This window comes from Cimex lectularius, unplaced genomic scaffold (genome assembly GCF_000648675.2).
Source record: "Cimex lectularius strain Harlan isolate CLEC.00 unplaced genomic scaffold, Clec_2.1 scaffold240, whole genome shotgun sequence".
Classification (NCBI taxonomy): Eukaryota; Metazoa; Arthropoda; class Insecta; order Hemiptera; family Cimicidae; genus Cimex; species Cimex lectularius.
In genome coordinates, this window is record NW_019392905.1 from 352,960 (window position 1) to 375,371 (window position 22,412).

General features: G+C 32.3%; 1 protein-coding gene across 1 annotated transcript in view; it reads left to right on the plus strand.

The window, feature by feature from the left end:
* The window catches only part of LOC106662624, a 180,004-nt gene that overhangs the window by 135,456 nt on the left and 22,136 nt on the right, over nt 1-22,412 (plus strand). The gene's annotated exons all lie outside the window — the stretch shown is intronic.

Sequence of the window (22,412 nt, forward strand, 5' to 3'; positions counted from 1 at the left end):
TTGTTTATTTCAAACTATATTTATTTTTATTGATATTTTAATTACAACATTCTTACTTTAATGTGAACCAAATTTAGCGAGATCAAAAATTCTAAGTTTTAATAAAAATTATTTGATTATTATGGATTGAAAGAAAATTTACAAAACACCGGAAAATCATTTAATGATAGATCGAATTTAATTAATAATTTATTACCTAGTTTTAATACCAGGGGATTTATTACCTACTAGGTAAAAAATTTGTTAGATTCTGCTGGCAAATTTATAATTTAATTTAGTAAAGAATAAATTTAATTAACATTTTATTAACTATAAATTTATTATCTGTTAAATATCACTGGCACTCTCGACACGACACGCAAGAATGGCACAATTACACAGAAGAAAAACACTTTGAGCCCTGAAGATGATCTCAATAAAGATCGAAACGTTGGCACGATAAACAAAATGTTTTTCTGAAACCTACATCACACCAGAACGCATCTCACGATTTCTAAATAAATATCGATTAACGTTCCCTAATCACCACACATATTATCTGTTAGTTAAAATTATTGTTAATTATGTTTTAATCTATCGCTAAGTCATTTTCCAATGTTTTGATAAATTTTCTTTCAAACCATCATAATTAAAAATGTGTGGTGTTTAGTGACCATTAGTTAATGATTATTTGGAGATCGAGAAATGCGGTCTGGTGTGACGTAGATTTTAGAAAAAATTTTCTTTGTTGTGCCAACGTTTCGATCTTTATTGAGATCATCTTCAGGGCCTGGGAGTTACAAGCATTGTTTTAATTATACAAATGCATGTAGGATGTAAAAAAATAAATTTATGCAATGCTAGAAATATTAGACCAATCGAAGTATCGCCCTGAAGCCCTGAAGATGATGTCAATGAAGATCGAAAGGTTAAATAAAATAAAGAAAATGTTTTTCTAAACCTACGTCACACCAGACCGCATCTCACGATCTCCAAATAATAATTAAATATGTTTATCAAAGCGCATAAATTTCTGAACTTCTTAAATTTGGTTTACATTAAAATATGTATTTAGTTATTAACATAACGATAGAAATACATATTCGTTAGGAATAAACAACAAAATACGTCGGAAGCTTTTTGTTTTTGAATATATTATTAACTCTTCTCGGGAATTTTTGGCTCGAAAGGCAAATCGTAATGACAGACAGTACGGAACAATAAATTTGTCATGTTAGTATGAGAAAAAGCAACACCACAAGGAAAATTTAATGACTATTGTATTTTATTGAGATTTTAAAGCAAAAGCAATGTAATACGATAATAACACATTACAGTTCAAGGCTTTTTGAAGATTTTCGTTTTTTGTGATATTTTGTACTTGTATTTTATGGGATATGCTGACCACATTTTTGAAGTTTGACAATTTTAAACACAAGCTTTTACAGATTGTTAATATATTACATATGATTATTTTACACTTGTTGAATTCATCCACTGTAAGATCATTTCTGTTTCCACCCATTCAATTCCGCTTTCAGCATGGGCAGCTTCAACCCTCCTGGATGTGAGGGCTACTCTTGCTTATGCTAATTTGCCCTTTTGCCCTCAATCCCCTCGGGTCTCCGCATCCAAATCAGAGTTACATGGTTATGTTTTTTCAGTTGTTGGGGATATTTTAACTAATCCAAGATCGGCTTGTAGTTACTGGTGGAGGAGACTAAAGTTTTCAGTTTGTTTGATTGTCTTAGATACGTATATCAGTTGAATGATGATATTTAAAATTATTTAAAAAAAATTGGGGGCAAAATATACAACAGATCTAATCTTATTGAAGCCTAAAAGTAAAATTCGATGAAACGTGTATAAATGAAAATTGAAAGTTCCAAAATGACTTGTGCTTCAAGTATGCCCACAAATCAAAATTTAAAGAGGAAAAAAATAAATAAAAAATTTGGAACATAAAAAAATCGCTTTTATTATAAAAATAAAATAAAATAAGAAACTGTTCTGAACTAAAATGAAAAGAATGCAACCACAGGAAAAATGAACATAATTGCTTCTCTTAGCATGAATAAAATATATAAAGCTCTTTTAAAACCTATTTTAATAATTTTATTAAACAAAAATTTATCTTTTTTTTTAAAGGAGCGGGCGCACTCCCAGAAGATGGAAAGGGAAATGATTTTCTTTTCACAGAAAAAAAAGGGCATTGACTCACCGGTTGAAAGCAAATACTTTCATGGAGCTCGCGACTCGGAATGCTCTTTTGTTTTTATTTTCTTGCAACGGCCTATCGATAAGGAACCCGATGGATCATGGGAGCGATTGGAATGCGCCTTTGACGATTTTGTTTATTTAAATTGGTGAAATGAGATTTTTGTTTAATATTTGGTCTTTACATGTGATAACTAATACTAGATTAAACTAATACTTATTTTGATAAGAAACACAATAACTAATACTAGATTTAGGTACAATTAAAGTGGACATAAATTACCTTTGCTCACAGGCCCATGAATATATATTTTTTAACCTATTTGTAAATATTATTGCTATTACGCCATTTTAATTAATTTTAACAAATTGAGAACTACATCAAACTCACGAATAGGTGATAAGTTGATAAAGGGTCCGGCACATGTAGCAGCCATATATCACTCGGAAACACCCAGGGTTCAGAGGCTATGACTAGGTAACACCCAGAAAACGGCCCTTTGGATATTCAAATTGGAAACATTATCCAGCTGCTGCGAGTGTACAATTCAACTGAGGATTTATTAAGACAATAATTAAGATAAAATAAGTTTATTTATTTTTGGCATATTTCTGTATAGTCGTAGTTTATCCGAAGATATATCGTTGACCTTCAATAATAATTTTTATATAAATGTGATTATTTAATTTAGTTCTCGAGTAAACAAGTAAATATTTCCTTATATATTTGATTCAAATAATAATATCAATCTTTCACATGTATATTTATGGAACAGCTAGTTGATTAATAGGCAACAACATCAGTTTGAAAATAATGTTTGACTTAAACTGTTGATCCCATAAACACTCTAACTTTGTTGGTGTCCTGTTAGACGACACCTCTTATAATTATCCACTTTGTCTAACTAGTTAAGCAAAGATTTCGTAATAATGAGGTCAAAAATTTTCTGTTATCAAAAATTACATGGCCTTGATTCAGATAACAATTTTAATTTCAAAAATATAATTAATCGGGAAAACAATTTATACGTGTCATACAAACATTTTGATTTGAAGTAACTATAGTACAACTATAGTATAAGTTTTGTGTTAACTTTAAGGATTCACTTTTCTAATAAAAAAGTAAAAGTAAATATTTTTCACTGAAAGCATTACAAAATACATTAATGAAAGGAAAAGTTACAAACATAAAAGTTTACCCCCTTGTTTAATGCAAATAATGGAAAAGTTGTGATAGCTTATTTCCAAAAATACTGGATAAAATTAGATTAGAGATAATGGTAAAGTTTAAAACTAATGATCATGAGGTCTACAGAATAATGCTTCCGTATTTTATATCGCGAGCGTTCAAAAGTTTTCAGTATATTTTTTTAGATTTATAACTTTTTAGTAAAAATCAATATTCATACCAACACTGTCTACACGACACACAACAGTGACACATCTACACACAAAACAAACTTTGAGCCCTGAAAATGATTTCAATAAAGATCAAAACGTTGGCACGATTTCTAAACCAATATCAAACCAGATCTCATCTCACGGCCTGTAAATAATATTGATACCGTTTATAAGAACATCAGCAACATTTTACATAGTAACGAAGAAATCAGGATGGGCGGTCTGCCAGTTGACGAATTGTAGACAGTAGTTTGATCAATACATCTACTTGTTTGTTCCCTCTGGATCCTTTTTACTGCTCGCCATATTCAGTCAACCCTTCTTTTATTAGACGAAAAAGAGCCGTATAAAGACATTGATATACTATTTGTAATTTCTTTCAAAACAAGTAAATCTTAGCGGAATCACAAAATTTACAATGTACGAAGAATTATTTCATAATAAAAATATATTGGGTTGATCGTAAGGATAATTTTCAAATTTAAATATGTCTAAAAAATAAAACTGCCTTCTGGATTTTTTTATAAAAAGTTTTATTTGGTTTTAAAATGTAAATGACAGTAAACTGAAAAACGAGAATACAAAGCTTTGGTACGACCTCCGGTTTTCATAAATAAGGAAAATTTCTTTTATAAGTCAGACAATTTTCCGTTCAAGTATACTCTTTTGCAAAGTCATTTTACGGTAGAATTACGACATATTATTGCTATTTTTTTTAAAGAAAAGAAACAAAATATAAAATAAAAAAATGCTTCTTCGTTAATTCAACAAGCAAGTCATGTAACAGGGTCATTTAAGTTTTCCAGGAGATCAACAATCGCCTGTTGCCTCCCATTTCTATTGTTATCTTGGCACTGAGAATAAACTACCCCCATAATACAGTATTGGCCTTTATCAATAGAAAATTAATCAAATTGTAAAGAAAAAATGCCGAACATTCTCTGGACCGTGCGATGTACTAAATAAATAGGCAATTTACTAAATCGATTATTCAATAACTCAGTTCTCCTATTTTATAGATAGATAATTTATTATCATTGTCTATTTTGATTAGATTTTTTATTCACTCTACAACAATTTAATATTTATTTGCTTATACTTTATTTATATTTATCCTGTTTGTTTTTAAACTTGAAGTGAATGCGTAAGGATGTTTTATTTGTTATATTTCCACGTTGTCTCGTGATAAAATACCCTGGACCAGAGGCCAACAGGAGAGCCGACACGGCCTTGTACGTGCCCGTGAGGTAATGAGAATATGACGACTAGCAGAAAACACCCTACATCTTTATATTGTATTTTCATTTGGTGAAAGGTCTGTTGATTGGTGAGTTTATTAAAGTTTTGTTATTTACCTATAAATCGGGGTAACGTATCTTTCTTATTCCCTTGTTTATTTAGCCCCTCGCTTCTTCCCCCTCCAATGGCTTAAAAACCGGGCTGTGAGAGGGTGATTTTACTATAATAAAGTAAGTTTTTATGTTATATAAAATTGTTAGCAAATATCTTAGTTTTTTATATACAAATATCTTTCTTTCATACAAATCTCATTTACGAATTCCCTTTACATTTCATGTTGTAACACTGGACTTTCACCCTGAAAGGTTGTCACTCCCTTATGTGCGACCCTCGGGTATATACTTGGGGGAGTTCACCCAATCCGTTATGTGGCCGGGTCACTAGTATCGACCTTAAGCCAGATGCACAGAAAATCGTCGCTTTTAAACCAACGGGATGGGGCTCGACGTGGGTTGTCGACAGCTAGGTCATTTCAACTCCAAACATACAAATTTTAATCTAGCCTAACACATAAATTAAATTCTATAAGTCGGTTGCACAAATAAACGCACTCATTGCGAGTGTGTGGTGTTTAGTGACCGTTAGCTAATGTCTTGGGCAGTTGGGCACTCTCAACCCGACACACAATAATGACACATCTACACAGAAAACAAACACTTTGAGCCCTGAAGATGATCTCAATAAAGATCGAAATCGCTATCGTGACCTCGATCCACTCGAACAGAAACTTCCCATTTCAACCCCACCTTTTCCGAAATTCAAAAGGTGGAGTTGAGATGGGAAGTTAGTGTCTGATTCTATCTAGGTCACGATAGCTCAAGTGGTAGATTAGCGGCGAATCTAGCCGAAGATCGTGGGTTCGAATCCCGCTCGTGACACTGACTTTTTTATCTCAACTAAAAAACCTTAATTATTTTAAATATAAAAATTGTTATATTATAAAATGCATTATGGTTTTTATTTTTAAACTAATCTTACCCTGTTAGTTCTTTTTATTATACAAATTTAATTTGCCATAAGATCATTTTTTTAAAAATTACGCGTTGCTACCTACAGTTGATCTAGCAGAGTAAATGGTCTTGTTTTGCCTCCGATCTTTGTTCTTAAGTGCAGTATTTGTTGTTATTTTGCTTTCATTTTAATTATTACATTTTTTCATCAACTTTTTTGCCAGCAGTTCTACTTTGTTAGGCCTAATTGATGTGTACTATTTTTGAAGAAGTGCCCCAATCTTGTGTTCTCCGTTTCATTAATCCTACCATGTTGGTGTTAGTAAATAGATCCTGGTTTTAAAATTGAATAAAATTAAAAATTATCTATATATGAGAATATACCAGATTTTCAGGCGAATAGCAAATTTGTCCAAATAATTTCAAGTTAACTCCTCAAAAAAACACTGGCACTATTATATATAAAAGAATACAAAAGAATTAGAATGTTATTTTACTAATTCCAAAATACTGGATTAAATAAATTAATTAAATTACAACTCGTTTAAATAATTAGACAAAATTATGTATGCACATGTTAAAAAATGGAAAATAAATTTAAAAAACTATAAGCAAAAAATAAAAATAAAATTGGAATTATTTTTAAATGTAAAGAACCAACAACTATAAGGGAGGAACAGAAAAAAGAAAATGAAAATTTTTACAGTTTTGATATGAAAAGAAATTTGAAAGTACCTGCGAGCTGGTCCAGACCGATCGACCCAAGAAGGAAAGCTTTTCCGAAGTAGTTTTCCGAACCAGACTTCTAAACAGTTATGATAGCGAAGCATTATATAAAATCGAAGTAAAACATCAAAAGGGTAAAATATTGAAGGGAGGGCTGGCCAGAGTACAAGAAAAAAAATAGAGGTTTGCCAGTGCTGATCAAAGACTACAGGGCGACAGATTAGGTTTTGGAAAAAGGGCCGAGTGGGGCGAACCCGTAAGGATTAGGGTTAATCCGTGCACAAACATTACCTACTAACAGACCGAAAGCTTATAAGCTTATTTTTTCGTAATTTCTCTTTTTGAAAAATACAGTGAAGCTGCATTTATTCTTTATAATTATTTATCATTCAATCAATTCATTTAGTTTTTGTCAAATTACTTTTTTCTTATTTCACTAATCTCTAGAAGTAAACGATACATGTATATTTAACAAAGTGGTAATATGAACCCACAACAGTTTGAAAAATAATTTTGTAATTTTTACTTCCCCAGTAATGTATGTTTTCGTTATGTCGACCCCAGTGAATATAGATTATGATTTATCGAACACTTAGATCATATGTTGCACACGTGTTTTAAAGGAAAGCCACTGAAGCGTGGACAAAGCTCCATCTACCGCTGAGCTTTTATCCGGCCTGTTATTCTGTGGCGTTTCCGACCTCATTCAATCTCTTTAACGAGCATTCAAAAGTTTTATAACCGTCTGATTGATGCGTTCCGTTCATGTTCAGCCAAGAAAACTCCTTAAGGACAGTCAATAACTTTAAGTAAAAATCACTCGCCGCATTAAATCCCGATAAACGCTTCCGTCTTTGCCATTAAGCTTTAGCGGTTGAAGAAAAAATAAAATGAAGTAAGATTGAATAAAAAATCTCATCTTTTATTCCGAGGGTACATTTTAAATACAAATTGTACGGCATTTGTCAATTTGTTAAGGCGATGAAAATTGAAAAAGCTTATCATTTCTCGCCATTTCGTGATACGCCTATGTTAATTTAATATATTTTTAGTTACTATTTCTGAAAGTATTCCGATTTTGTTCAAATATAAATCAATATTTTCTTACAATAGGATTTATTATGTTGTTCAGCACACATTATCTAAAGGATCTTTTGGTTATTACCAACATTCTTAATTAATGAACAGAAATGATTATATGATTTTAACAGTAGACTTTTTCGTTGAAAAATAAATATCGATACGACCAAACACGAGTTTAAACGTATCAGACACATTGTTACACCATTAAAATGCATCATATAATAAATCAAAATAACCGATTGTAAAGATCGAACAAACCAATATAACCCAGATTAAATCCGTCAAATGCACCGATAGACAAAAATAAGACTGCCTTCTAACTTTTATAAACATTTAAGAGGAAATTTTAAAAATTTCTCTTCGTTGTATGATGAGTGATGAGCCTGCAGTTTGGTCTATTTAAGTCAAACGCGTTTAACCTTACTACCGCATTGGGTCTGTTTGATTCCTGTTTCGTCGAGTCTATTATTTTCCAATTCTTCCTCCACAATTTGACAGACAACGATCAGACTTTTCTCTAAATTATAAAATGGACACGAATAAAAAGTATCAATACGGGTAGAATCCGAAAAGTATCTAATGGGCTATCTAAAATCCCGTTATGTTCTTTTATGTCATTAAATTAGTTTTTATCGTATTCTATTGTCACTATGCTGACGTTTGGATTTATATTCAAACCTCTGTGCATGAACTGCAAATCTGAAATTTTTTAAAACGTTTAAACATCAAAAGGAATAAACTAACCAAAAAAGTAGTATTTTACGATATTAAAGGGGCGAAAATAGGCTAAACCAGCAATTCGTTCCTGTCTTTCCATTTGGTTGGCCGTCCGCGCCGTTCCGTTTTCACTACTATCAGACGATGTTCATTTATAAATTGTTATTATTTTTATCCTAGGAATATATTTTTGAAACAATACTCAAAAACCAACATACAGGGTGTCCCGTGAAGAGGCGTCAATATTTCACCAGGTTACCCAACATTTTAGATTGGCGAAATGCACGTATTTTCCAAATTCTGATTTTCAATTGTACATATCACATTTAAAGCCAGATTGCCATTTCATGAGATAACGATGACATTAGAGAGTAAGTTGTGAAAGGCTGAAGTAGCCTGAAAAATGAAATAACTCGAGTACAATTGAGACATTTCTGTGTTTACTTTTATAACCTATCAATAACTTAGGGAACATATAAAATATTATCTTATTGTCTTTTTTCTAGTTCGCCTCGATCGACACACCGTCTCACAACCGTTCTAGCCTCAACATCATGGACTCATAACTGAAAAAATAAATTGAAAAAAAATTATAAGGAGGGGACAAACAGAGTATTTAAATTAATTAAGGTTTTTAGTTGAGATAAAAAAGTCGATGGCACGAGCTTTCCCTCCTTTTTGCCATTTTTCAATTGGATCGAGTGGATCGAGGTCACGATAGCTCAAGTGGTAGAGCAGCGGCATATCTAGCCGAAGATCGTGGGTCCGAAACCCGCCCGTGCCATTGACTTTTTTATCTCATCTAAAAACCTTAATTAATTGTAATATATTAATTGGTCAAGCGGACCACGAAATTAGTGAATTTAATGTATTTAAACTTTATAAATTCAGCAAAAAGTTTACTCTTGACCACTGTCTGGTACCTAATAGTGTGGGTGATATTACTGGTGTTTGAATCTTTTTCGGTAAAACTCCTGTTTCTCCGTAAACGCGTATCTTTTGAATCGTTCGTTCTACAACAAATTTTACGCACCGGTAATCACTGATTAAATTTCAGTTTAGAAAACACTCTATCAAGTTCGTTTTTTTATTTCAACTACACAAGAAATAATGAAAATATTTACAAATTATAAAATGACAACATTTAGAAAAAATTCAATTTCGTTGCAAGATTGCAGTATTTAGATAATTTTCACACAAACTTCACTGATTAGTAAGCACTTTGGTTTACTTAGGTTAGCGGTTCTGAATTAAATTGTGGGAGAAAATTAAATGAGAATATGAATTCACGCAAGATATTGAGTGAAAATGAGCGGAGTTTTGACCGATTTAGTAACCTGGACAATCATTTCTGGATCCATTAAACAAGTCTCAAAAAAATACTAATAGTTTAGGACTTCGGTTTAGATATTGCAGTGATAAGACTAGACTTGAAAGTAGAAGGGAAACCAAACATCTTCTCAGCAATTGGAATGATGTCGGATGAATGCCTTGGAAACTGCCCTTCGTCAACGTCTCTTTCATGGTAGGTACGATGGGTATAACAGTCTCGCCGCCTCTGCCGTACGATTTTTGAAATTTTAATTTAGTTCATCATAAGCAGGGATTTTAGAGGTCTTTTTCCAATTCATTCGTCCGTTTATTCAAATCCCAGGTTTCAGACCGGGCCGCTCAGAGGGATTGTTTCCGTCCCTGTATCTAACCTAGCCTTTGCAGCAAAATTGACATATCTATGAAGAACAAAGTAAATTGTGATTGTGTTTGAGGCAACGTGATTGTGTTATGGACTCAAAGGAAGAAATAAGACGGTAGGCAGTTTGATTAGTTTGGCGAAATAACAACTCTATACTTTAACGAAATAAAAGATTTTATTGGAACTACTCGTATATCTTTCTTTTCTTCTTTTGGCATTAGTTCATTGTACCAAAATTTTAAAGGGAAATAACTGGTTGTGCGGGAATGCCTGTAAATCTGTAGTTATCCAAACCCTCTGCTCCCTTTCATCCTACACCTCGTGTTTTCTCCCACAATTCTAGGCGGAATTGTAAATTTCAGTAAATTTTTGGAAAGTATATTAATATTAAAGTTTTAGCTTGTCAAAACATACAAAAGAACGAGCAATGGAATTGAAATTTTTCTCAATATTGTAATTTTTAAATTTTTTATAGATTTCCGTTATTTAGGTTACTAATGCATGGCGTGGCATAAAAATTTAGAAATGTATGGTGATTAATGTTAATCGATAATTATTCAGAAATCGGGAGATGCGGTCTGTGTGATGTAGGTTTCAGAAAAACATTTTCTTTATCGTGCCAACGGTTCGATCTTTATTGAGCCCTGAAGATGATCTCAATAAAGATCGAAACGTTGGCACGATAAAGAAAATGTTTTTCTGAAATCTACATCACACCAGACCGCATCTCACGATTTCTGAATAATTATAAAAATTTAGAGCCAATCATTCAGAACATATTGTCATTTTTATGGAATATTACTCAATTCCAATAAAAAACATTAAATCAATATCAAAAAATTAATATATTAGAATATTACATACAATATATTTTATTTTCATTCATTAAAAAAAAACTTTATATGCCTTTCTATTAACCTTCTCTCTTTGCTTGGTGTAATAGGAAAGCAACACCTCAAGACCGGAAAATTTGTTGCCATGTTTTTTCCCGGTTTACAAAAATACGACGATTTTGCTCAAGCCCGAGACCCATCATAACTCTGACTCTGCCTCGTTCCATGCAATCTTATGACCGATAAACAACATTAGCTGAGAGCTGAAAACATAACCTAAACGTCCAACAGATTTTTTTGCCATGAAATACGATAAACGAAAAAGAAAATGCTTTTTCAACATCGTTAACGTTTTTCCAAATTTCACACAGCACTAATGACAAAGATAATAATTTCTTTTTTATGTTTTTATATAAAATATGTCATAACACACAATATATTTTATGTTGGTTAAGAAAGTATTAATGTTCACAGAGGGGGAAAAGAGAGAAAAGGCTTGCACACTCACTTCAGAATAATACTATTTTGAAAACTAACAATAACCAATTTAATTATATGTTTTGAAATGATTGACTTGTCTGAAAGGTACTGTGCGTACAATTCTTATGACAATCGTTCAGAATGATTGCACGGAAAATGAGCGAGTCATCACTATGAATCAGCATCATTTTGCTCGAACGGGCAATTCGAGAGGAAGCATATCCATCAAACATGCCGTGGGGAAACTCTGAAGAAAGTTGCTAAAAACGCATTAACTCGTAAAATATAACGGATGGTCCACTTCGACCTATGTGTCAGAGTTCAAAATATGGTAGAAATTATTTCCGAAAAAAAAAACGAAAAACCAAACCTTCATAAGATTATGTTTTGATTATAAAATATTCAATGGTGGAAAAATAGTTAATGCATATTACGTATCATCAACAAATAAATTGACAGCAATGCAACTAAAAAAAGAAAAACATACGTTTTTACGTAACTTTGTCTGCAAGGTAGATAACAATAAATTATATGGACATTTTTATAACCGGCAAAATTCTCGGAAAATTACTTAATTCACAAAACTTTGAAAAGTAAATAAATGACATTTTATTAGACCAAAATACTCTTAGAAGGGATGTTTTATATATTAAAAAAAAACAGGGCCCTTACATGTAATCCCCTTGTTACCTTATATATAAATTTTAGGGAATATTTAAAGTCTCAAAGCCTGTAGAATTTTTAGTTAAATCGTGTTAAATCGCAGTAAGCTATTAATACTCTTCGATCATCGTTTATGACAGAATAAATAATAAATATAGTTTTTCTGGAATTATAAATGGGAATGTAGCGTATGAATGACCTACTGCGCGTTACACACGATTTAGCTAATAACCATAGAGGCCCTTGGACTTTAAATATACGGAAAAATTTATATATGGGATTATGTATGGCATTTTTTTATTGTATAAAATCTCTCATCCAAGAGTATTTTAGGCATTTTTTCCCCAAAAATGGGCGAAGTTATTGCGAAGATGAATATATATGGTATGATATATATTCATAAGGTATATATTGAATATGTATGGTATGATAGCAGACTTTTGCTATCTCCGATTATTTTTTCAATCGACGGGCAGGTTTTTGCGTTTTTTATTCTTTCAGTCGGTCTGAATTCGCATGAAACTGCTCCTCGGTTGAAAAATAAGGTAGAAAGGAAACATATGCTTGGGTTGTAATTTTCTCTTTTAATCCGGTGCCAACTTATAAAACAAAGACTGTTCTTTTACAACACAATAAACCAGTTTCATTTTGGCTTTGCAAACAAAAAATCATAATTTTTTTATATAAAGAACAATGTATTTTTAACTGTATAAACTGAAAATGCTGCTAAGCCGTTTTAAACAAAGGGTAATTCAAAGAAATATACAGTTTGTGCTTTTGGTTACAAAAAATATTAACAAAGAAGTGTCAGTACTAAAAAAATGAATATTTGGAATGAATCATTATTTAATTCACAAAACTTTTAAAACTAAATAAATAATTATATTTTTACATTTGCGAATTGCAACAGTTAAATGGAATTTAATATTTCCATATTAGAAAAAAAGTGTACAGTTTAAAATTTGCTAATCAAAAAAACAATATATTTTTCATTATAAAAATATTTTATATAAAAAATAATACAAATATATCTCTTTATATTATACGACTAAAACCTAGTTTTTTAGATTAAATCAGTTTTCAGACAGTAAAGGAATCGTGTTTATTGCATTTTTTAAGGTGTCCGATTCGTATTTGCCAAGTTAGGGGTTCTTGGTTTGAAACTCGATATAGGCCTTAAAATTTTATTTTCGATTATTTTTGAGAAAATATTGTAAATTCTTCAAGACGCCCTATCTGGACGGTAAGCCCTCTATTTGAGAATTTGTTTAGTTTTTATTGGTGTTTTGCAATAAGACAAATACTTTGCAGTGCGAATAAAACCTTTTAAATTGTTTGTTAATTAAACTATTGTTGAATTTGTTGTGTTAATTTTTACATAAACAGTTAGTACTAGCGCCAGAGTAAAAGTTAAACTATGGGGGCGTTGGTGGCCGCAACGGTTTAGCCGTTGACACCGCGCTTATCACGGTAAGGTGAAGGTCCCGGGTTCGAATCAAGCGACCCTGCATTCGAACCCGACATACTTACAAATGGGCTTTTTTTCAAAAACGCCGGCACCCCGAGGGTTGATATAACCTCTGCTGTTGCGAACTCTCGTAAAAAAATAAAATAAAATAAGTTAAATTATGAAAAGCAACTGGATGGCTAAAAAAGTATAAGTGACTATCCAAAAGCGCACTTGCACGACTAGCTAATACATGCCGCTGATTAGCTTAAAAAGAAACTGTCATTTTCTAGCGGTTACGCTTTATTATTTTGTTTATTTTGTTAGACGGAAAACTCATTTTTTATTTAGTTTCTTCTGAAGAGAGAAATTTGTTTATAATCAGTTTTCAAAATGAAATCTCAAAGGATCGCCAATAGCCAAATAAAAGGGCGGTTCAGCTGGCCCATGTTGGGTGGAAATTGACAAGTCTGAACAAGCAGCAATTTGTTTCACGTTACATTAAACAAATCCCTTCACGCTAAAGTTTGTACAGGTTTCTTTTTTATTTGTTGTTTTCAATTACATCACAACCACAACTGGCGAGTGCGTTTTTGACATTGACGTATGCTTTACATGACATTTTGACCGATTTAACCAACATGGTGGACTTTATCGTTTGATATAATTAAACTGGAGCCATGATTACAAAACTTCTCATAGAAAAAACCCAGAAATTTGGTCGTTTATGATAATGTCTTCCGATCGGTCAGTGGGTTGGTCACGCGTTCCTGCACGTTGCCAACTTCAGTATTCCTTGAACTGCCTAAATACACCAACAATTTCAATCTACAAATAAATGGGGTTCCAGGTCATGAACTTCAGTAAGTAGTAACTGTCATTTACAAGCAACAGTCAGCAGGTATTCTTGCTTGCTCTTTGTTCTGTTCGAATTATGATGCTCCTTCTGGGCTGATGAACAGCACAACGTGTCGTACCGAGAGCAGAAAAATAATATTTCCCCAATAGATATTTTTCAGTGGTGACATTTCAGTTGTTTTTTCTTCATAGTTTCTTCATAGCATGCTTATTTTTCTCACATATACCGACTTTTAAGATTGACTTAAAAACCGAAAAAACGCATTAAGCTTTATAATAGTTTTAATAACATGGAATTTGGAAATAATTCATTTTTGGAGATAACCAGCATCGGCTACAAAAAAAAAAATGGTGTATCCTACAAAATTGCAGCTAAGAAAAATCGTATCTAAAGAAGTGTTTATAATTTTTTTTACAAAAATGTTTATTTGGTTTACTTGAACCCAAAAAGGTCTTTTGGTTTTTGTTACTTTTTATATACATATCTAATATTGTTTTATACAATGTTACATAGTATTTTCTCATCCTACATAAAAAATCGACAACTATGAACGTTGCAATATTTGTACAGGGAAAATAGAAACGCATTTAAAAAATATATATTTATGTTAATGGCTCGATGGCAAGAACTCGTGTATAATAATTTTCTACTTAAAATCTTCAAAATTTATTATTACTGTTATTAATGATTATTGAAAACCGCGATTCCACATCCATGGTTACCATATATTAAAGAAATGTAGAATTCAGCAACAATTTCCTGAAATTAGGATTTTCCATCGCTCTAATTAATCCTTAAACATCAAAGGACTTTAATGGTTTCATGTTTCCTTTATATGATTTCATCTGGCAAATCTTAGTGATTTGATAAAAGTAGTCTACAGAGGAAAAGGACCGTATAGAAGCAAGAAAATGTAATTTTTAAAACGAATGTCTAGATAAAAACTCTCCAAGATTATCCTCCATAAAGCATTTGCTCTATAAAGCATTCCGACTATTTTCCATGAAAAGTCCTTTTTTCAGCAGGTAACAATCCTTTTTTAGTTAACGTTTTCTCTGCTTCAGTTAAAGAACAATAAATCTGTGAATTCTGGTATAATTCGAAAGTTGAGAAATTTTTTTGTTTTTTCAGAAACTGAATTTTAACTATTATTTTTGTAGATAAATCTTTTGGTTATATTTTTAAATTCCAGTTTTCCTTTTGTATATAAACTGCTCAAAAATTATTAGGCATAGTGCCAATTTTGTAGTATTTACTTTCCTTAGCATTTTTATTTTATTTGTATTAAAAGTTGCATTACAATTTGTTATAAATTATTATGTTTCACTGAAGGAAAAGTAAGGGATTTTCAAAAATAACTAAATAAAAGTTTTAATTATATAATTTTATTTATTGGAAAAAATAATTTTTTAACATTTAATACTTTCTATAATGTCCTCTATTAGCTAAAACATCGATATACCTTTTACACGAAAATCGAGGAAAGGTGTTTGTGAGGATTAACACATTTGTTTGTTTTTGGTTTGAATTTTCCATTTTGTTTTATCCAACTAACAAAAATGCATAGGTTAATTTAATTAAAAATAACAGAATAAGAGGAGGAGATCACCTGACTATAAAACGTGTAACAAACAAGAATTTCCGCTCCGGGAAAAAACCGAAGTTTTGAGGTATATTGGTTTAATAAGTGTATGACAGTGGTGTGTTGTGGAAGCTAGGACGTCCCTTTGTCAGCCCAGCGTTTTTTGAAGTGTTTTTTGGTGAGGTGAGTTCAACTGGATAAGTTTTTTGGACGATTAGACAAGTCTGCTGGGTGCTAGTTTGTAGCTCGCATTCCCTATTGGGAAGTGTTGGGAAGTGTGGGGCCTGAATCTCTCTAGAAACCTAGTTTCAGGGTTGGGCAAGATTTATTTATTTAGTTTTTCTCTTTTTATTTAAACGCCATCTGTTTTTCAATTTTTCAAAATTTCCCAAAATCATTTCAAAGGCCCTCTCGGCCCAGTGGGCCGAGAAGGTTTTCGAAATCGATTACCTCCTCTAAATAGGACTCCCTCTCCTGTTGTTTGTACGTCTGGGGCAAGACATTTTATCATTTGTCGATTGGATAGGAAAGATAATGGCGGCCTTCACTCACTATCGCCAATTAAGATATGTAGAGTAATAAATAGAGAAGTAGGGAAAGTAGTAAACGTCAAAAAAGGCCGTGACGGTTTAATTTATATTGAAGCGTTCAATGAGGAACAAGGGGATAAAATATTGAAAATTAAAAGTATAGAAAATATACCGGTAAAGGTCGAAAGAAATGTTAAATTGAACACCTCAAAAGGTGTAATTTCTTGCTGGGACTTGAAAGAGTGTCCCGATGAAGAACTTCTTGAAGAATTAAAAGGTTCTAATGTTACAAACCTTCATCGATTAAAAAGAAAAGATGGTAGGATATCTTTTTCATGGGTTGTAACTTTCAATACCCCGTGTCCTCCGAAAGAATTGCATGTTGCCTATATGAAGATAGCCGTAAGGCCATTTATTCCTGCTCCCCTTCGATGTTTTAAATGTCTAGATTTCGGACATACAATTTCTTCGTGTAAGAAGAAGGTCTTTATGTGTGGATGTGGGCTGGAAAGGCACGAAAAGGCTGTTCCTTGTCAGTCTCCAGTGTGCATGAATTGTCAAGGCCCACATAAATTACAAATATCCCTATTCATTTTTGAGCAGTATACATCAGAATGTAGTCTATCAGAGCAAAACCAAGGTAGTTTAAACTTGCTGGAGAAGGGAAAAATTTCTCAACTAGAAGTGAAAGTAAAACCATTTTTAGAGTAACTTGCATATTATTCACAAAAATAAAAAAGTATCACTGCCAGGAATTCGTGATTTTTTTAAGAAAGTTATATTTACAATGTGCAAAGAATTGGTAAAATTCAATGCCTAACCATATCCAGCTGGTTCTTGATAAAACTAGAAAGTTATTTTGCAACTTTTATGAACGAAAACCTGTGGCATTCCTTCTGCAAATACTAAGTTCTTCAAACTTTTTATACTTGCTGTTAGGCCAACTCTTCGTTGCCAACGGTAAAAAATATTCAGTTTCACCCCCCCCCCCTGCAAATGAAATTATATTTTGGTATTTTCTCATTTTTTAAAGATTTTTAACGAGAAAATTAATATAATTATAAATATGTTACCTTCAACATTCTAATTATATGATAAACACAAGCAGGGTTGAGGGAAATTCGTGGAAAACATTGCGTTCCTTCGACTAGCTTACAATGAACTTTACAATTTTAATTATTAATGTAAAGGGTTAACATGTATGTTTTTGAAGTCTTTTCAGAGGATCTACGAAAGAGGTCAAACACAGAGAAAACTTCCTTTTGGTTTTCGCCGAGCTTTCGACAATTTTATACTGTCATCTTCAGGGCCTGTTTTATTATCATATAAAAAAACAATTAAAACATGAAAAAAAATTGCACAAAAATTTAATATCTTACTTAAACCTTAATGGGGAATTAAACGACATGGTGTTTTGGGCACAGAAGTACATTATGTTTTTTGGGGCTCAGCATCTAAACATGAAAGTATGTCCAACGGTCCTGCATTCGAACCCGGGACCTTCACCTTACAGTGATGAGCGCCGTGTCAACGCTTAAAACGTTGCGGCCACCTACGCCCCCGTTATGAGCGTTTATTATTTCAGAAAACAGGATAAAAGCCAGCCAAGTGGATTCGACCAAACCTCGTTCTCGATTCATGCCGTAATTACATATTTTATTCACCCAGCCCGCTCTAACTTTGCTAAATCTATACTTGACCAGTATGATCTAATTATATAGACTGATAGTCTGTTAATTCTCAGATGGAAAGTTTGACTTGGCGAAACGTATCTGTCATTTCCAGACTATAAATTAATAATTCCATATATTGTAAAATATATTATCAATAAATAAGAACTTTTGTGAGGAAATAATAACCTTAGATATATTCGCTCAAATGATTCCATTAACCACACTATTAGCAAGATATTATTTTGCAAATTATATTGATGTTGATACTACAATATTTTTACAACTTTATGAAAACAAACTTAGCTTCAGCAGTTCAAAATAAAAAATATCACGAATGCAAATACCTAGGTCCAAATTACTTAATCTATAATGTGCAAATATTAATACGATAAAAAACAGAAATTAGCAATTTTATCTAGATGGTTGTAATTGTCTATATACTTGTTCTAAAAAAAATCTATTTTTCAACAATGTAAAAATTGTGAAATTGCTAGAGAGCGAGAGAGACAGAGAGAATGAGAAAGGTTGGAAAAGAGAAAAAGTTAGTGAGTGTGAGCTTTTAATAATAAAGTAAAATTTGAATTAATTTTACTTTTTAACTTCACTAATTTCGTGGTCCGCTTGACCAATTAATACATTACAATTAATTAAGGTTTTTAATTGAGATGAAAAAAGTTAATGGCACGAGCGGGATTCGAACCCACTATCTTCGGCTAGATACGCCGCTGCTCTACCACTTGAGCTATCGTGACCTCGATTTACTTGGACATCAACTTCCTACCTCAACCCCACCATTTGAAAAAGGAGGGAAAACTCATAAGGAAAAATTCGAACGGATATAGGTTGAGATGGAGAGGTGGTATCCGAGTGGATCAAAGTCACGATAGCTCAAGTGGTAGAGCAGCGGCGTATCTAGCCGAAGATCGTGGGTTCGAACCCCGCTCGTGCCATTAACTTTTTTTTCATCTCAACTAAAAACCTTAATTAATTGTAATGTACTTATTAACTAAGATTTTTGGAAGAATAATTAATTGGAAAAAGTAATATGGTCAGTTATGACCACTAAACAAATGTGCAATAAAGTAAAATGTTGAACCCTCCATGAACAACGTCTGAAAAATGGCAAGATTGAATGTAGGTCATATTTACCAAGTTTTACGTCGGAAGTAATAAACCTTCGTAGGGTCCTGTTTCCGTGGGAAAATTTGAATAAATTAACTACTCGCAATCTCATTGATTTTGTACAGATATGAGACTGAGAAAATTATAAAATGTAATAATGAAATCACATCTTTGTAGCGTCTGCACTTGTTTAATTGTATAACAATAAAGAGGAAAATTTCAGAGATACGAGACTTAAACTTATTCCTAAATAATATGTGAATTGCTCACCCGTAATAATTACTCTCAAAACCGTGCGTGTAATTAATTGTTTAACGATAAAATTGGGCAGGTGGCGTAAAGCTCACCAGACAGAACGTGTTTAGTAAAGCGTAACTTTTTAAGTATACTCTAGAGTATGATCATTGTTGAAAATATTTCTAAAAACATAGAGATAAAAATATTAATTGCTATATTGTTGTCATGAATCGTAACACCAGGAATATTTCAATAAACTAAGATATATCGATGTTAAGCTCGTTTGGGTCCGTCTTTTTTCGCTGGTGCGTTGGGTCAGACAGGGTGGTTAGAGATGGTTTACTCAACGTGATACCTCTGCTTTCTTGTTAAAATCTTTTACAAACGAACCTGCATAACAAATGAAAGGAAAAAGCGAACAAACGAGACGTAAACGTATGTCAGAAATTAAAAAAAAAACCAATTCCCAAAACACTACCTTCCTAATGTCGTGTTAAATTCAACTTAATCAAAATGTCAACAGACGTTTCAATAGAAATGAAACATCATTTGATTTGCACACCATTGAATGTTTTTTCGTATATATATTGTTCTAAATGACCTATTCATTTCTAATCAGCAACCGTAAATCCGGCAATTTCCAGTGTTCTACGATATAACTCGATGCATTTTCTTTCAGTTATTAAATATATACAGGGTGAATTGCTACTCGTGCTACAAACTTCTCCAGTAGATTCTTCACCCTAAAATGAACAAAAAAGTTCATATTGTCCATGGTCCGATTCTNTGAGAATCGGACCATGGACAATATGAACTTTTTTGTTCATTTTAGGGTGAAGAATCTACTGGAGAAGTTTGTAGCACGAGTAGCAATTCACCCTGTATAATAGTAAATATATGTATATAATAAGTCGCGTCATCATAAAGCCACTCAATTCATAAATTATAAATGTGATCAACATTTGTCTTGTTCTATCGTTCAAAAATTCCCGGACATACTATTACTAATTAGAAACCATAGAGAAAGTAGTACAACCACATCCCTCACAAGCTGGTCATCCTTCAGAAGTCTAGTATATCATCGAAAACAGTCCCAAAAAAAAAGTCCCTGGATACTTCAAAGAGAGAAATTTGAAAAAATTGTAGGTTCAGACGGTGAGCTGGTGTTTCGAAGGATCGAAGAAACGATAGCTTAAGTAGTTAGATCAGCGGCATATTGAGGTCGTGGGTTCGAGCCCCGTTCGTGATATTAATTTTTCACTTCAACCACTTGACCTAAAAATAATTAATCATTGTAATTTGTATTCTAACTGCAACATATATATTTTGATAATCTTTTTTAATTAATCAAGGCTGATAGATATCTAAAAAACAACAAAAGTAGAAAATAAATTTAGCTATGAAACAATCTGGTTGAATGCACATGTAAAAGTGTAGGTAAAATTCAATTTAATAATTACCCATTTCAAAAGAGCGCATATAATTGAAAACCTTTTCTCGTATCGATGTACTTCTAAGTTTACATATTTAGTGAAAATACAATTATGTTAAGTATATATAATCTTTTTAATTGAAATTGTAATAATTCAATCAATCGCATTACAGCAGGCTGTGTTATAATTTTGATAGCATATGAATAATGTTTTTATAATATGTTTTATTCAAACTGTCGACAGATTATTTTAGGGATTTCATCAGAATTTCCCTTTCATACACTCTCTTTCACTCACTCTCCCATTGTTTCTCGATTTTACTTCAAGAAATTATGGATTTGATGTAAAATTTTGAAAAATCGTTAATAAAAAGACAGTTTATATATTGCATATTAAGTTTAACATGTATTTGTAAAGAGGCATTGATGAACACTTGATAGCGAATAAATTTGATGATTTTTTAAAATTAATTAGGAATATTGGCGTCTGCATTACTAAAAGGAAAGACAAACGTCCCAAATGTAAATCGCATTGCTAGCCTTATCAACTGAACAACCGTTATCCGCCCGACTTTAAGTATTCAACGTCAAATTATTTGTAATTATCGGATTAGATTGGCACGTAGCCTATATACAATTTAACACGCTCTGTTATGCAGGTGCGGTATCCCCATTGGCTTAAGCCAATCATACTGAAACAAGAGGAGCCCATACGAGTTTTGTATAAAACATAACTGTCTAACCTGCTGTTCTCAATCAGTGGAAATTCATTCAACTTTAACTGCTCAATTGTCACAGGTCGTATAGGAAAAAGGTGTAAACATTTTTTTTTCCTGTTCTGTTACAATTCTTATGCTTTAAACCTTATAATTACCTAAACTAAAAACTAGTAGAAAGTGTGTGGTCATTAGTGACCGTTAGTCGATGATTACTAAGAAATCGTGAGATGCGGTCTGTGTGATGTAGGTTTCAGAAAAACATTTTCTTTATCGTGCTAACGTTTCGATCTTTATTGAGACCATCTTCAGGGCCTGGGATTTACGAACATTGTTTAAATTTAACAAATACATGTAGGATGTGGACAAAAGTGAATTTTACAATGCAAATTTTTTTTTATATATTCAATCAAAGTATTTCTACATACTCAATTTTCTGCGTAACATATTGTGTAACATATTATAACATATAAAACATTTATGGCATTCCACACATCAAACATTTTTACATAGACTAATTTTTCAACAATTTAGATTTCCTTTTTCTATTTATCCCCGTCTTTATAATCCTCAAAAGATACTCTGGCCGAACCATTACTAACGTTTTTCCCATCGTCGGTTCTTTTCACCTCAAAGAAGCCGACTCCTTGTACAAAACTGTCTTCCTATACCGATTTTCTTCCTCACCCCTTCAAAATCCAACGTATATAAACATAAAACAGCAAAATCTCACTGGCACTCTCAACACGACTCGCAAGAATCGCACAATTACA